Below are 13090 nucleotides of genomic sequence, written 5' to 3' on the forward strand. Positions count from 1 at the left end.
ATATATAAAACAAGTATGCAGATCAAAAATTTACTAATAAATTTCACAACTTTCACAGTTACAATACCCTATATGGGGATCATGAATCACAGTTAATAAGCTGGATACTAAATGATCTCAAACTTGTATTCCTACTAGGAGATTCTATGAAGCAACAATCTTAGGAGACCATTTGACATTAGAAGGGCTACTTCTAGCCTACTTTTTAAAAGCATCTTCAGTCACATGACAGCTGAAGGGAGGTTTGTAGATTTCGGTCCTTTTTTTAATGCTTTTCTCTCTCCCCCAAAGCAGACAGAAATATTCAGCTATTAGATTATAGTTCAGGAAAGGGCAATGCATTGTAATAAAAATAACCCCCATTTGTATTGCAATTTATACTTTCAAAATGGATTTCATGGTCTTTTATAACCATAGCTTGCATTTTATGGTACTTTAGGATTCACAAACAAGTTCTCATCCATTATTTCATTTGGTCTTTACAATCTTGTGAGGAAAGCATCTCCTTTGAAGGATGACGAAGTTGACTAATAGAGGTTAAATAAATTACCTGAGGTCATGCCATGATTTAATTGCAGAAGGAGAACTAAATCTTAGGTCATTGTTCAATGGAGACATGGTAAAATGTAAAAGCACTTTTCTTGGTTTTATAACCTGGTTCCATTACTATTTGTAACTCTGTGCACTTAAATTTTTAAGTAACAAGTATTGGGTGCCTCAGTTTCCTCCTATGTAAAAAGGAGAACATAGTCCTTGCATTAATTGCCTTTATCAAGGATTTGATAAAGACCAAGAGCCTAATCACATAAAAGAGACTGATAAAGACACATTAAACTAATTATAAAATGTATCAGCCTTTCTGATTCACCAAATACCTTGAGAGAATTAAAAAGAGGCTACAATATTAGCCAGACTAAAAGAAATGACCACACCCCTGGAAGCTAATTAAAAGCAAATCCTAGAGTAAGTCAGGCAGTTAGTTTGGATGTTCTGTGTGATTCTCAAATTCAATCTCTCCTAAATTGAATTCACTATCTTTCATTCTAAAATAATTCTCTTCTCTAAACATCCCTATTTCTGGTAAAGATATTACCACCCTTCTATTCTTCTAGGTTTTAACCAGTTCATTAACCTTGAAATCTCACTCTCCCTTAATCTCAAAATCCAATCTGTTGCCAAATTTTCCATAACATCTTTCCAATTTGAACCTTTCTCTCTATTTATACTACAACTATTTTCATTAAAGGGAGTGGTATTATCACTCCTGTACCTCAGGCTCACAATCTAACAGTCATCATGGATTCCTTATTGTCTCTCACTGCCTGCTCTTCCTATCCAAACTGTTGCCAAGGCCTGTCCATTTCAACTCTTCCTTATCTCTGGAATATTCCCCTTCTGACACTGCCACCACTCTGAATATTGCAAAAGCCACATGTGGATCTGCCTGTCTCAAGTCTCTACCTACTGCAAATATATCTTCCATTCAGGTACTAAAGCTTTTTTTCTAAAGCCAAGATCCAATCAATTAACTCTTCTCCACTTACTCAGCAAATATCAGTGATTTCTTATCACCTCCAGACTTAAATATAAAGTGCTCTGTTCACCTCTAAAGCCAGTAACATTGGTTCCATGGCTATTCCTTGAACAGCCTTTATCTTTCTTTTCTGGATATTTTTTCTGACTTTCTCACATGCTTGAAAGGTTGGTCTATCCTTTGCTCTTAATACTGACTTCCCCCCACCCCTGGATTCTTCATGTCACTTTATCTCCTCCCAAGACTTTGCTTTGTTGTTGTTGTTCATTCACTTGGTTTTGTTTGATTCTTCAAGACCCCATTTGGGTATTTTCTTGGAAAAGATACTGGAGAGGTTTGTCATTTCTTTCTCTAGATAATTTTACAGATGAGGATACTCAGGCAAGCAAAGTTAAGTAGTTGTCTAGCTAGTAATTGTCTGAAGAAGTCTGAAGCCAGGTCTTCCTGATTCTGGCTACAGTACTCTATCCACTATGCCCCTAGATACCCAGTTATAACATAAGAGAATATAAAAAAAAAAAGTGTAAAAAGTTTTTTTCTATGGACTTGTTTCTATAGAACAGAATAGAGGGCTATAACTAAGTGATGTAAACTATCCTCAGTTAAGTTCAAATTTGGTGTGTAGTGGTGGAAAGAAGAATTTACCTATACCTGCCATTTGTTGGTTTTCTACATTAAATAATTATTCTGATTTGTATCATTGTTAAATACATTTTATTGATGATACTTTTTATTTTACATCCCAGTCATTTATGAGATACTCCCAATATATTTGAATGCCAGAATTTAATTTTGCTGTGTGACAGAGTAAAATAGTGGTTATGCACAATTTTGTCTTTGTAATCTCTGTCTGCCTAGAGGAAGATAATATTTAATTAGTCCTGCTATTTAGATGCTAAGTCCCATTGTTTCTAGGCTAGAGAAAGATTGAAGACTGTCAGTATGCTCTAAATGAGGAACCCAGGATACTAATGCATTATTGGTGGAGTTGTAAACTGATTTAGCCATTCTGAAGAGCAATCTGGAAAAATGCCTCAAAGGGCTATAAAACTACATACCCTTTGATTCAGCAGTGTCACTCCTGGGTCTGCATCCCAAAGAAATCATAAAAAAGAAGGAAAAGAATCCACATGTGCAAACATGTTTGTCAGCTCTTTTTTTGGTGGCAAGAAATTAGAAATCTGGTGGGTGCCCATTAATTGGGGAATGGCTGAGCAAGTTGTGGTTTATGAATATAATGGAATATTATTGTTTTATAAGAAATGATGAGCAGGCTGATTTCAGGAAAACCTGGAAAGACTTTTATGAAGTGATGCTGAATGAAGTAAGCAGAACCAGGAGTACATTGTGCATAGTAACAGCAAGATTATGGGATGGCCAACTGTGATGGATTTGGCTCTTCTCAACAAAACAGTCTGGAAAATGTCATCAACATTCAGAGGGAGAACTCTGGAAATTGAATGTGGAGTGAACATTATATTTCACTTGTTTTCTTTCTGGTGGTTTTTCCTTTTGTCCTGATTTTTCTTTCATGATATGACGACTATAGAAATAGGTTTAAAATAATTATACATGTATAACCTGTATTAGATTGTTTACTGTCTTGGGGAGAGAAGAGAAAGAGGGAGAAAAAATTTGTAGCTCAAAATCTTACAAAATAAATGTTGAAAACTATATTTACATGTAAATGGAAAAAATTAAATACTGTTAAGTGAAAAAAGTAAAGCATTGTTAATCAACTAAAACAAATAAATAAATAAACTTAGCACACTGTGCATCCTTGTTACTTTGTCCTAATTACAGCCCTACATGTTTTGCTGCTTGATTAATACTTGAACTTCCTTTAGACATTGTCCTTTCTCCCTTGGACCTAAGCACACTCAGCTCTTCAATGCAGTTCTTCTATTCCTTTAAGTGTTCATTGGCACAAAACTGCTGGCAAATTTGAGTATATGCAGACTTCTCTATTACTCAACTCACACCTTCTTCATTGACTCTACTATTAGGATTCTGGGGAAGTATAAGCCAATGGGATCCTTGTCTGGATGGTAACTGTCCCAATACAAGGACATGCACTGAATAAATAGCAGGGCAAAGATATGGGCTCAGCTTTCCTGATTTAACATCCAGAGCACTTTCAAGTGATTTGTTCAAAGTCTCATAGCAAGTAAGCAATAGATTTTAGATTATAACCTGAATTCTGACTTGCTGTTTAGTGCTCTTTTTCCCTATTCCACAGGCAGCATCTTAATGTCCATGTTCTTTTGCTTTACAAAGGGAAGTTAAAAGTTAGTTCCATCTTCTTGACAGGGTGGAGGTAGCTGGCATAAGTTCTCAGACACATAACCTTAGAGTCATGCTTCCTCTTTGCAGACTTTCATCCCACTATTCTCTAATTGGGATACTAATTTATCAAGGGAAAGGTGCTTTCTGAACTCCCTCTCATGATGAATAGGAAGAAAACCAAGGTATTATGTAGTCCTGAACCACAGAGATGTCAGTAAGGAATCTCTTAGCTGGCAAAACTTCTAGTTGTGTCCTGGCCATGAGCTCCAGAATTCTATCTCTGTGATATTCTTCTCCTAGGGACCACCTTCCCATATTAGTCCCTTCCCATATCTTCCTCTTCAGCCATATTCCTCGAGTTAGGTCATGAGGACAATTAATCATATTATAGGAGTGCTGAGTGAATGCTCTTAGGTCAGAATAATACTTTTGCTGGCACAATTTTATTCTTGATGGGATTAGTTTTGTTCTGAGCCCTCTTAGATGAATTTTATTGGGGTATAACACAATTGGAGAGAGAGAGAGAGAGAGAGAGAGAGAGAGAGTTGAGAAGAGAGAGACAGAAAAAGAAAGAGAGAAAAAGACAGCAGACAAAAACAGAAACAGAAAGTCAGAGAGACAGAGAGATAGACAGAAACAGAGACAGAGAAAGATACACACAGACACAGAAACAGACTCCAGCATAATGGAAACAAAAGCTTTACTCTATGAAAGGGTGTGAATTTGATGTGTATAATACTCTTGAGAAAATACAAATCCAAGGTGTTAAGAGGAAACTCTAAAAACATCCAAACCATAAAGTACTTCTCTCACTAAATGGTTGAAGATATCTCTCTCTATATCTAACTTTATTTCGGGCTTTTCCTTTCACACTTCCATCCCTGATATATCTATATCTATATCTATAGCTATATATCAGGGTTGAGAATGTAGAGAGGAAAATCTGAAATTAAGTGGGTATTCTGAAGTGATGGAAGGATGAATTAGAAAGTGAAGGGTCTTTGTTTTCAAGATCTTCCACTCTCAGAACAATATCTGTGGTGTAAAGAATTATTGCACAATTGGTTACATTTATAGACTCTTTAACTTTTAAAAAATTAGTTTTCTTACAGAAAGCTTCTAATATAGTGCCAGGAATCACAGGAATCAAAATCATAGTTTTGGAGTTAACAGGAAGGCAACAAGCATTTATTAAGCATCTACTATGTTCTTCACTTACAGATATCTCATATGATCCTTACCACAAGTTTAGGAGGTACGTACTACTATTAGCTTTCCCACATTATGGGTGAGGGAGATGAGACAGATCAAAGTGGCTTACCCTAAGACTTAGTGGCTAAGTCATATAGTTAATAAATGTTTTAGACAAAGTTTGAAGTTCAATGAGCCACTTAACTTACCCTGTTTCTATTTCAGTTTGACACCACTACTGTACAATACTCTAGGTAAACCCTGTCTGACCAAAGGAGATGATGGACAAAAAGAGGTTTGCCTTCCTCATTAAAAATATCAAATGTCTCTTAGAAGAGTAAAAGTTGGCAATGGTTTTGTGTACTTTCATGTCTCATGGTTGGTCTATATTAAGCTTGTTTGCATCTTTTCTCCCTCATTAATCTGTGAAGAGAGCAGGAACTATTTTTGTTTTGATTTGTTTTAACCTTTTTTTTGTATTCCATCTTCTGGCATATACTAGACACTTCATAAACAGTATTGACTTTGTTTTATATGGGGGAAATCTTGACATCACAACAATGCTGGTTAGCCCTCATTCTTATTATGTGATTATTTTTTTCTTTTTGATTACACATCACAATGATTTCAGCATGAAAAATGTGGTGTGGTATATATATATATATATATATTAGGGTTGAGTATGTGGAGGGGAAATTCTGAAATCAAGTGGACATTCTGAAGTGATGGAGAGATGAATTAAAAAGTGAAGGGTGTTTGTCTTCAAGATCTTCAACTCAGAGCAATTTCTAAATATGGTATAAAACAGTGGTTCTCAAAGTATGGTCTAGAGAATCCTGGGGATCTCTGAAACCCTTTTAGAGGGTCTACAAATTCAAAAATAGTTTTTATTTACAATATGGTAAATGTCTATAAATATGACCCAGATAAACAAAAACGCTTTGGAGAGATCTTCAATAATTTTTAATAGGATAAAGATACTGAAAACAAAAGTTTGAGAACCACTGGTGTAAAGAATTATTGTCCAGTTGGTTACATTTATAGAATCCTTTAACATTAATAAAATATCCATTATATATATATATATATATATATATCCAAAATCTATAAAGAAATAAAGAGGGAGGGATGGGCAGACAGGGAAACAAAGGGTGTGGGAAGAAGACAAGGGAGGAATTCCCCCATGGATGGGAGGAAATTAAATAATATTAAGGATAATTAAGGAGCAAAATTAAAACAAAGAGTCAGTAGGGATAGGAAAGATATGTTTGTATGTGTATGTATATATCTATATATGTATACATACATCCTTTCTTAATTATAGCCTTCTTGGGGAGAGGAGTGGGGGTAAAAAATGAAAAAAAAAAGAATAAAGTAAAAAAAAGAATTAAAGAACAATTTAAAAGGAAGTAAAGATGTACACTCATGAATATTTCTTCTACTAATATATACATACATAATTTTTTTCTTAAACTGGTAATTCATTGCTATATATTTTGAAACCTCCCTGATGTTCTACTAGGCACATGACAATGTTATTTTTTGTTTTGTTTTATTTTGTTTTGTATTGCTTCTTTTCTGTTTTTCTTATTATTTTAAAAAATAAAATACATTAATAATTTTTTTTTACAAAGAGTCGAAGGAAGTATTTAAAGTCCTTTACAATGAAAAACAAAACAAAATAAAACAAACAAACAAAAAAAAAACCTTTGTGGGCCTTTAAATAAAGAAACTTCATAGCTCTGGGTGAGGGGGAATAAACATCCTCAGCTGCCGAATCTGGCCTGAGGGCGTAGTTTGAGATGATTCTCTAATGAGTCATTTCTAGAGCCAGTATATTCTCCATCGCTGAAGGTCTTTGAGAATATGTTGGACAATCCATTGTCAGACCTTTATTTGAGGAGATTCCTATTCAGATGTGGGCCAAAGTATGTCCTTTCTGAGGTTCCTTATAAGTCTAAGTTTCTATGATTCTCTTTGGGAACTAATCAGTGTTTTCTTCTTCTCTCTTCCAACTAAGCTTCTTTTTAATACATAGAAAAAATTACCTAAACCTCTATGACCCGTTTGCCCTCCATATCAGATAATGTGCATCAAATAAATATTGGTCCAGTCATCCTTTCCATGAATTTTATTTCCCCTCCATTGATGTCTAAATCCAAAGGCCATTTGTACAAAGATATTAGGATTCAGTATTGTTTTCTTCCTGGGCCTTACAATGTACCAATATTATGAGGCACTGGGAACAAGCTCACCTTTGCTCTGGCCCTGCCACATGGAGAATAAAACCAGCAGTCATGCTCCCACTTCCTCCAATTGCATTTTCTAAAGTGTTCTGTGAGACATTATCACATCTAGTCTCCCAGGATCCTCAGGAGGGCTGGCTCACTCCCACTGGTAATAGCTTTTTTCTTTTTGAAAGATAATGCCCTGGTAGGTATCTTACAGAATCATCTTTAGAATTTGGCATGCAGGCATTATCAATTAAGAACAAATGTTTCATGTGGTTCTTTACTATCCTAGCACTTGTCAAAGAAGAGATTACAGTGAAAATAAAAGAGAGATTTCTAGGCTGCTCTTCTTTTTATTTTTTGTTTGCTTGTTTTACTTTTATGTGTGTGTTTGCTTTCATTCACCTAAGAGACTGTCAAGACCTCTGTTAATACATAACATTACAGTGATCATTTGGCAAGGGACACCAACTTCTCCTTCACCTTTATTTCACCACACCCTATCTTTGACCTCAAAATGATGAGATACAATAAACATTTATTAGGTACTTCTTATTAGGTAATTATAGTATTAGGTACTATATTATTATTATTGCAAGCATAACTCATTTGAGCCTGATAAAAACTCTGGGAAGTAGGTACTATTATTTTTATAGTTTGGAAGAAACTTAAAGTTGAGGAAACATATAGTTGAGGAAACTTAAGCTGACAATGTGACTTGCCCAGGGTCACAAGGTTGGTTAAGTATCTGAGACTGGATTTGAAATCAGGACTTTCTAACTCCAGGTCTAGGTGATCTGCATTTTGCTAGAATCCAGAACCTTTAGAAGATTTGCTGCTTCTGGTGTTTGCTCTAATAGTGCTCAGGTTGCATTGGCAAGGTGCATAGAGTATTGGACTTGGATTCAGAAATAACTAAGTTCCAATGTTCATTATCTGGCTATTTGTCTAAATTTTTTTTCATCAATTTTGTAGGATAAAAGGAGGGATACTAATTGCTTTGGGGTTGTGATGTAAAGCTTTTAAAGTTCTATGTAAATATCATTTATTGGTTATTATGGGCAGCCAAACTTGAGTATTTTCTACCATATTACATTTTTCTGAATCATACATTCAGAGTTGGGAGAAAATTTCTAGATTGCCTAATCCAAACTTCTCATCTTAAAAGTGAGAAAGCTGAGGATGCAAGAGATTAATGAACTTTTCCAAACTTGAAAAGATATCATGGTCAGAATGTGAACCCAGGGCACTGTATAGCAAATCTATTGTTCTTTTCACTACACCATGATGCCCCTTATGTTTTTGATTTAAAGAAATAAAGAAACAAAAGAACCCTCTATCCTTATTAGAGTAGTCCAAAATAGGAATGGGATACCTTTGGAGAAAGTGAGTTCCCCATAACTAAAGGTTTTCATCCGAGAATCCATAATCGAGACTTTGGCAGAAAAGAGATTGTGACCTGTGATTCTTCTCAGCCAATGTGGGCCATGATGTAAGTTTTTCCAGGAAGGCTCTTTGATGTTTACTGATCAATGTATTGTGCCCTAGGTAGGCTATAAGTTCTTTAATGTTAATAGAATCAATCAGTGGAATTTGCTGTCACCTTCTTCCATGCTTGTCTAGACCAGTTGTCAACATACTTCTCTCTGGCTATTGCATCATGACTTGAAGTCAGGTAACAAAGAGATTAGAAAATCTATAGACAAGCACAACAAAAAGAGCTATGTTCTTTTTATCTGTATATCTTGTCCTTTCAGGAGAGGCTATTGACATGTTATAGGGGTGAAGTCCTTCTAAAAGGAAGAGAGTGAACTTTCATCAGTCTCTTAATACATACTCCCTGTCAAGTATCAGTTTATTATGATCCAGCAGCACTGATATTCTTATTATTCCTTACCCTGGGACAATCTACCTCTTGACTTTGTGCTTTTTCATTGATTGCTCTTTCCGCCTATAATAGTCTCCCTCCTCATCACAGTCCCTTGCCTTCCCTGGCCTTTTTCAAGACTAATCTCATTACAAAATGGCACAATTAATAAAATGCTCATTGACTGACAAATCTTAGTGCCTCTATTTGACTGTCTGAAATTATAATGGTCAGTGGTCTATCTGTAAGACTTCTAATCTTGGCAGGTCTGTTTTATTTTTATTTCTTACATATTTCCAACCCTGTTTCTAGGGCTTTTTTTCTCCTCATTTTTTTCTGCTCAATGGGATCATGACCATCTCCTCAGGGGACAATCCAAAGTCCAGAGATTTTGCATCCTTTGCCCAAATTTTCCCCAGTGGGTGACTTGCAAAGCCACTCATTTAGATTTTGTGAATGCTCATTTATTAAAGCATATGCATTCTCTGCTGTATTTCATTAAGAATGAGTGAATTATCCAACCATCTGTATAGGGGGCCAGAATCCATGCTGTGAAACAATGTCCCAGAGTGATCATCATAGAAACTACAGCCCACATCCCCTAGGAGTTCATTCATCATAGATGATCAACTTAATTTCAGAGTAGCTTCAGTGGGAAAGTTGCTTTACTCTGTGTGGTACACAGTACCAAGTTAGTAAACTATTGAATTCTGGACCAAAATGCCCAGCTTTTGCCATTTTTTCCCTAAAGTGGGAAAAAAAAACACCAAGTAAATCAATATTTTTGCTTGCCAAAATGAACCTAGTCCCTCCTGTAGATTCCATTAATAACCCAGGACAGATGTTTTTCAAATCCTTCACAGCAATGCTACTTCCTGCAGATTTTGTACATGGGAATTCATGAATAAGTCATATGCCACAATCTTTTATAAATGCTTTTGTCCCTTTACTTTAATATTAAATGAAAAGTTATATATTTAATTCTTCCATTTTATCGAGTCTTTCTCTTTTTCATTGTTAAATGTGTTTCTAGTAAAAAGAAAAATACATTATTTTCCCCCCCTTTTTTCTTACATTTCATATAGAATATCAACTAGGAATTGTTGCATCTGTGGTAAGTACTACAAACTGTGCCTAGGACAAGTGAGAAAAAAACATACTTCGAAGCCAATAGGGGCTGGTGGTAGTGAGGAAGGATAAGGCAGTTAAAAAACTCCCTTCAATTTATGATTTTGTACTTGCCTATTTTAATGAATTACCCTTGCTTACTCAATGTTGAACTGTGTTGTTTTGCCATTGCTGGAGGATTGAAAATGCCATAAAAACTCATAAGTTTAGTGCCCTCTAAATATGGCATACTGCGATAAAGGTCCAATTATATTGTCCTAGTCATAGCCTGGATGCTACAAAACCCTAGCCCTTCCATCAGAAAGTTGGAGAAGCTAATGATCCTGGGTCAGCCCAGCTGAATTCTTTATCAATCATCAAACACTTATGTAGAGATCCAATTTCATGCTTTGGCTTAGAGCATCTCCTCTGTCTGGAATGTCCTTTCTCCCATTTCTAGCCCCTTATAATCCTACTAATTTTTCAGGATATACTTAAAAGGATGCTTTCTTCACAGTTTTTTACTGCCTTTACCATACTTCAGTGGAAAGTAAGTTGAATTCAGGATAAGATATCCTGAATTCAAATCTCTATTCTTCCATTTACTATCTTCTGCTCTTGGCCAAATTTATCAACATTTAAAGAAATGCCATCTAAATAAATATAAGCATTTAATTTTTATATTAAATTTTATTGAAAGAATAAAATTAGAAGATGGCAGTGTCAAGAAATTCCTTTAAAAATGACTCTAAACAAATTTTAGCACATCAAAGCATCTAAAAAGGCAGACTAGATCATTTTCCAGCTGAAAGTAACTTATAATCTCAATAAGAAAAAAAAATGTGATACTAGGATGGGAATCCAACATGCAGTCCTAGTGCAGCCTCAGAATCAGTAGAAGTGCTGGAGGCTTCTGGACCTCTCAGCCCTGTGACACCAAGGAGGACTTAGAAGGTCAGTGGAAAGGGTCTGTGGTAATAGAGTGCAGTCCCAGCACAGTCCCAGTCAGTGAAGCCCCAGTCCCTGCTAGCATATTGGATCTTGTAGCTAAAGTGGGGTGGAGATTATCTTAACAGCATCAGGGCAGAAAAAAAAGTGCTTATGGTCAGATTCCTAGAAGGATTTTTGAAAAGAGCTGCTCAAAACCCTGGAAGGTTGGTACAATGCATCTTCTACCCTGGAAATAGAGCCCTACTTTTACAAAAAGCTAAAAGCAAAATAATAGGCTATGAAAATGAGCAGAAAACAAAAAATAAGGTTTCTGAACATTGAAAGTTATTATGATGACAAAGAAGATCAAAACACACACTCAGAAGATGATAACAAAGTCAAAATCCTACCTCAAAAGCCTCAAAAAAATAAGAATTGGGCTCAAGACATGATAAAACTTAAAAGGGACTTTAAAAATCAAATAAAAGAGATAAAAGAAAAATTAGGGAAGAATTTGAGAGTTGCAAAAGGAAATACAAAAAGCTATAGGGAGAAAGCAAAATTGGCCACTTGGGAAAGGATGTACAAAAGTTCACTGAGGAAAATAATTCCTTACAAATAGAATTGAACAAATGGAAGCTAATGCCTTTATGAAAAATCAAGACACAGTAAAGCAAAATAAAAAAAAAAAAAGAAAAATAGAAAAAAAGTAAAATTGCTCATTGGGAAAACAACTGACCTGGAAAACAGATCCAGGAAAATTATTTAAAAATTAATGGTCTGGCAGAAAGTTATGATAAAAAAAAAAAGATCCTGGACATCACTTTTCAAGAAATTATCAAGAAAATTGATATTCTCAAATCAGAGGGTAAAATATAAATTAAAAGAATCCACCAATCATCTTGAAAGACATTACAAACTGAAATCTCCCAGGAGTATTATACTCAAATTCTGGAACTCCCAAATCAAGGAGAAAATATTGCAAGCCTCTAGAAAGAAACAATTCAAGTATAGTGGAGCCACAATCAGGATAACAAATTTAGCAGCTTCTACATTAAAGGACCAAGAGGCTTGGAATCTGATATTCTTGAGAGCAATGCAGTTAGGACTGCAACCAAGAATCACCTACACACCAAAAAAAAATGAGTATAATCTTTTATTTTTATTTTTAAAACTTTTTTAATTATAGTTTTTTATTTACCAGATATATACATGGGTAATTTTTCATCATTGACAATTGCAAAACCTTTTGTTCCAAATTTTTCTCTCCTTCCCCTCACCCACTTCCCCAGATAGCAGTCAGACCAATATATGTTAAATATAGTAAAGTATAGTTAAATACAATATATGTATACATGTCCATACAGTTATTTTGCTGGACAAAAAGAATCAGACTTTGCGAAATGTACAATTAACCTGTGAAGGAATTCAAAAATGTAGGCAGACAAAAATAGAGGGGTTGTGAATACTATGTAGTGCTTCATAGTCATCTCCCAGAGTTCTTTCACTGGGCGTAACTGGTTCAATTCATTACTGCTCCATTGGAACTGATTTGGTTCATCTCATTGCTGGGGATGGCCAGGTCCATCAGAATTGATCATCAATTGAAATATATAGTGATCTCCTGGTCCTGCTCATTTCACTCAACATCAGTTCATATAATTCTCTCTAGGCCTCTCTGAAATCATCCTGTTGGTCATTTCTTATAGAACAATAACATTCCATAACATTCATATACCACAATTTATTCAGCCATTCTCCAATTGATAGACAATCATTCAGTTTCCAGTTTCTAGCCACTACAAAATGGCAGCCACAAACATTTTTGCACATACAGGCCCCTTTCCTTTCTTTAAGATTTCCTTGGGATATAAACCCAGTAGTAACACTGCTGAATTAAAGGATATGTACAGTTTGATAACTTTTTGAGCATAGTTCCAAATT

The sequence above is a fragment of the Antechinus flavipes genome, chromosome 2 (assembly GCF_016432865.1).
Source record: "Antechinus flavipes isolate AdamAnt ecotype Samford, QLD, Australia chromosome 2, AdamAnt_v2, whole genome shotgun sequence".
In the NCBI taxonomy this organism is placed as follows: Eukaryota; Metazoa; Chordata; class Mammalia; order Dasyuromorphia; family Dasyuridae; genus Antechinus; species Antechinus flavipes.